This window comes from Chiloscyllium plagiosum, chromosome 35 (genome assembly GCF_004010195.1).
Source record: "Chiloscyllium plagiosum isolate BGI_BamShark_2017 chromosome 35, ASM401019v2, whole genome shotgun sequence".
Taxonomy (NCBI): domain Eukaryota; kingdom Metazoa; phylum Chordata; class Chondrichthyes; order Orectolobiformes; family Hemiscylliidae; genus Chiloscyllium; species Chiloscyllium plagiosum.
Genome location: NC_057744.1, coordinates 36,927,747 through 36,933,285, shown reverse-complemented (window position 1 = coordinate 36,933,285; position 5,539 = coordinate 36,927,747).

The window sequence follows — 5,539 nt, the reverse complement described above, 5'->3', positions numbered from 1 at the left end:
TGTAGACCTCAATCAGGTGCACCCCTCAACCTCCTTCTTTCCAATGAAAATAATGCTAATCTACTCATCCTCTTCTCATAGCTAGCACCCTCCATACCAGGCAACATCCTGGTGAACCTCCTCTGCACCCTCTCCAAAGCGTCCATATCCTTTTGGTAATGTGGCAACCAGAATTGTACGCAGTATTCCAAATGGGGCCGGACCAAAGTCCGATACAACTGTAACATGACCAGCCAACTGTTGTATTTAATACCCCGTCCGATGAAAGAAAGCATGCCTTATGCCTCTTAACCGCTCTACTGACCTGCGTTGCCACCTTCAGGGAACAATGGACCTGAAACCCCAGATCTCTCTGTACATCAATTTTCCCCAAGACTTTTCCATTTACTGTATAGTTTGCTCTGGAATTGCATCTTCCAAACGTATCACCTCGCATCTGTCCGGATTGAACTCCATATGCTATTTCTCTGCCCAGCTCCCCAATCTATTTATATCCTACTGTATTCTCTGACAGTCCCCTTCACTCTCTGCTACTCCACCAACCTTCGTGTCATCTGCAAACTTGCAAATGAGGCAACCTACACCTTCCTTCAAATCATTTATGTATATCAGTGGTCCCAGCACCTTCCCTGTGGGACACCACTGGTCACAGGTCTCCATTTTGAGAAACGGCCTTCCACTACTACTCTCTGTCTCCTGTTACCCAACCAGTTCTCTTTCCATCTAGATAGAATACCCTGGATCCCATGCGACTTCACCTTCTTCATCAGCCTACCTTTGGGAACCTTATCAAATATCTGATTAAAGTCCATGTATATGACATCTACGTCACTTCCCTCATCAATGAACTTTGTCACCTCTTCAAAGAATTCTATTAGGTTTGTAAGACATGACCTTCCCTGCAGAAAACCATGCTGCCTATCACTAATTATACCCATTTGGAAGAAAATGGGCTTATATCTTATCCCTCCGTATCTTCTCCAGCAACTTCCCTACCATTGACATCAGGCTCACAGGTCTGTAATTACCTGAATTATCCCCGCTACCCTTCTTAAATAAGGGGACAGCATTAACAATTCTCCAGTCGTCTGGGACCTCTCCCGTTTTCAAGGATGCCACAAAGATATCTGTTAAGGCCCCAGCTATTTCCTCTCTCATTTCCCTTTGTAACCTGGGATAGATCACAGCTGGTCCTGGGGACTTGCCCACCTTAATGCCTTTTATAATACACAATACTTCCTCCCTCCTTATGCCGGCTTGACCTAGAGAAGTCGAACATCTATCCCTAAACTCAACATCCATCATGTCTCACTCCTTTGTAAATACCGACGCAAAGTACTCGTTAAGAATCTCACTCATTTTCTGTGACTCCACACATATCCTTCCTCCTTTGTCCGAGTGGGCCAACCCTTTCCTTTGTTACCCACTTGCTCCTTAAAATGAAGAAAAGGCTTTGAGGCTTTCCTTAACCCTGCTCGCTAAGGATATCTCAGGACCCCTTTTAAATCCTTGTTTCAGATTGATCCTACATTCCCAATATTCTTCCAAAGCTCCATCTGACTTCAGTCGCTTAGACCTTATGTACGCCTCTTAGTATGCTTCTTTTTCCTAGGGATGAATTTTTGCTGTGTCTCCTGAATTATTCCCAGAAACCCCCGCTATTGCTGTTCTACTGCCTTTCCTGCTAGGCTCCTCTCCCAGTCAATTCTACTCAGATCCTCCCTCATGCCTCTGTAGTTACTTTTATTCAATCGAAATGCTGTTACATTTGATTCCACTTTCTCCCTTTCAAATTGCAGAGTAAATTCTATCATAACACGCTCACTGCTTCCTAAGGGTTCTTTCACCTTAAGCTCCCTTATCAAGTCTACCTCATTGCACAACACTAAGTCCAGAAATGTCTGTTCCCTAGTGGGGTCCAGCACAAGCTGCTCTAAAAAATCATTCGCAGACATTTCACAAATTCCTTTTCTTGCCATCCAGGAGAGGTGGTGTATGCAGATACCGTTACATTGAAAAATTATGAATAGGAACGGTTTACAGGGATATGGGCCAAACATCCCATGGGTACGTGGGAATGGTTTAGTTTGGGAAACCTGATCAGCATGGATGAAAGATCAGCCTCTGTGCTGCATGACTCTATAACTTTGAATAGACAGCTCCAAAAACGAGGCTACCAGTCTGTTGCTTTTGACGCTCGCTTTGTTAGTCGGCCAAAGTTGGTGCTTGCCTTTCCATAGGGTATGCTGATTTCTTCATCAAGAGAGAGGTCACCTGTCACTGCAGATTCTGACACTGAAAACAGATCAAGACCAATATCTGGCAACATGAGTTCAAATCCCAACACAGATGCTTCTTAATGAAAGCTTCAGGGTTACCATTACTGAGATGAATTTTCAATTTCAGATTTTTAAAAATAAATTTAATTTAAATTCCATGAGCTGCCATGGGAGGGCATGTGAAGCCCTGCACACAGGCCGCTGGATCACCAGGTCAGTGCTATTCCCATGACACCATTCTCTCCTGACTGAAAACTGGCCTGTAATGTAATCATGTCACTGTCTTAGCTTAGGCTGAGAGGGCTGCATTGAGTTAGATTGAGCCAGGTCTCAGTCCCATCTTCATTCACACCCTCACTTTCCAGCAAGGGTCACACAAAAGTGACTAGAAGTGTGTCTTCTCAGCCAGCTGGCCACCTCCAGCTCCATGTCACCTGTTCTAGATTCCATTCTGAGATCAGCCGTCACCGTGAAGCATCTCTCGTTCAACAGGGAACAGTCAGCGATGAATCTCTCAGTGATCTCGGGTATCTGAACAGCCCACTGCAGTGATGGTTTGCTGTGTAATAACAGCCAGGCTACAGACCCCACTATCGCAGGAAATGTGTTCGTAGTGATCTATTTACTGGGCTAGTCTGCAACAAACCTTCTATTCAGCTTTGGTTTGACCAAATGTGGAGTTTCTCTCTGACCTCTTTTACAAACTCCTTCATTATCTCCTTTCTGCTGCTAGGTATGCTCTTATTGCAGGCAATTGGACTGGTGCTCACTCAGAATGACTCTCTTTCAGTCTCACATATAAGCTTGTTGAAGGGCATCAGATCTCTTAATCATAAGGAGCTATCTTTTAGATTAATGCCTCTGCGATTGAGGACATGCCATTGCCAAGAGCACACAAGGAATGGGTATATATTAACTGAAAGAGATACAGAGGATGAAAAGACAGAGATCAAGATGGACAAGTATCCCATCTTGCAAGTATGGTCTGAGTATAGAGGGACTAACAGTAAAAACTAAGGGACTAATAAGCAAAAATGTACGGATGTATTTGTATTAAATATTGATCAGGTCACAGTACTAGTTCTAAGTGCACTTTTAGCTGTCTTATACAAAAGGTAACAAATTAATATGACATTTAGTGATGATTAGAAATGCTGCCTTGCCAATAATATCCATGTGTCATGAAAAAATTAAAAAAAGAGATGAACAGTTAAGTTTCATGAGGATGATGCCAGGTATTAGAATCTTTAATTATCACAAGATCTGTGGATGACTTCATTAAAGTAGAGAAAGCTGATGCAGAATTAATGGCAATAATTTGTTGGCTTTGAATTATTGATAAACAGTCCTGGACGACTTCCTCTGAATGCAGTTGGAGAAGAAGTATCATCAGTTTGAAAAAGTGTCGAAGAGTTTGATCACCGAGTTGTAGAGAAGTGTCTTTTTGTGATAGAGTTGTTGACATGTTTCACTGCTAGGAATGGTCAAGATGGCCGCCATTGCATCAGGTTCTTAAATTAAAGATGGCGAACCATGGGGAGAGAGTGGGGTCAGCAATTTGATTTGGATTGTCCTGACAAAGAACTGGAACTTATAGCAGGTGACTAATGGCCTTTCCCTGTGCTGATGTAAACTGTGGTTCAATAATGGAGCATCACTTTGTGTGATTACGTGCTCATGTGGGTGGAGACAGCCCACTGATCCCACAGCATCTCCCTAATGACTCTCGTGGCCTCACAATGCAATGCATCATAAATCCACTTTTGAAGCAGCTCTCGATTGTTGAGCAGAGGCTTCAAGCACCACTTTAAAGGCCCCGTGCTTTGCTCTAACAGCCTCTTTCTATACGCAATTACCGTCACAGGACCATGTGGCTGGTTGGATTAGTGCCTAACAGACTCCACGTCCAGGCTGTTAACCATTTCAGCAACACAACTTTCAAAGAGGAAATCATTGATTGCACCCCATCTCTTGTTGAGCTGATTTTTGAGGGATGGATGACCACCTCTGGTACTAAGAGATCACTGAGACCTCTCCTCTGAATAGGCTGCAGTTATTTTCCCAGGAGTGTTGGAGGCTGAGGGGTGACCTTATAGAGGTTTATAAAATCATGAGGGGCATGAATAGGATAAATAGATAAGGTCTTTTCCTTGGGGTGGGGGAGTCCAAAACTAAAGGGCATAGATTTAGGGTGAGAGGGGAAAGATATAAAAGAGACCTCAGGGGCAACCTTTTCAAGCAGAGGATGGGGTGAGTATGGAATGAGCTGCCAGAGGAAATGGTGGAGGCTGGTACAATTACAACATTTAAAAAGCATCTGGATGGGTATATGAATAAGAAGGGTTTATAGGGATATGGGCCAAATGCTGGCAAATGGGGCGAGATTAATTTAGGATATCTGGTTGGCGTGGACGAGTTGAACAGAGGTTCTGTTTTTATGCTGAGCATCTCTATGACTCTATGACCTGTTTGCCTTTTATTATGTGGGTTGATGCTATGCTATGAATTTGGATTTAAGACAGACTAGTCAAGGAGAAGGCTAAATCAAAAACTGTCTCCACATTTAGATATCAAACTAACCTAATTCATCAAACATTAATACTAAATACTCATGTACCTGGTAATTGAAGCTATTCCAGGCTCTGATCTTATAGTCACATCAGATAAGGATTAATCTATCTTCTTCATGTGTTCATGAAGTCTGTTCCTGTGTGTCTTCCTATCCAAACTATTAAAGTGTGTTGATGTTCTGCCATGAGTTCCCGGCCTGCCCACACTGTGCTATTTATTCACAGTGATGTGCAGCTCCGTGACATGGCCGAACTGGTCCTCACCCTTAACAATTTCTCCTTCGAATCCTCTCACTTCCTCCAAACCATGGGCACCCATATGGGCCCCAGCTATGCCTGTCTCTTTGTTGGCTATGTAGAACAGTCCATCTTCCATAGTTACACCAGCACCACACCCCACCTCTTCCTCCGCTACATTAATGACTGCATTGGTGCCAGCTCGTACTCCCGTGAGGAGGTTGAGCAATTCGTCAACTTCACCAACACATTCCACCCTGACCTTAAATTTATCTGGACCATCGCTGACACCTCCCTCCCCTTCCTGGACCTCTCCATCTCCATTAATGATGACCGACTTGACACTGACATTTTTTACAAACCCACCGACTCCCACAGCTACCTGGATTACACCTCTTCCCACCCTACCTCCTGCAAAAATGCCATCCCGTATTCCCAATTCCCCCGCCTCCG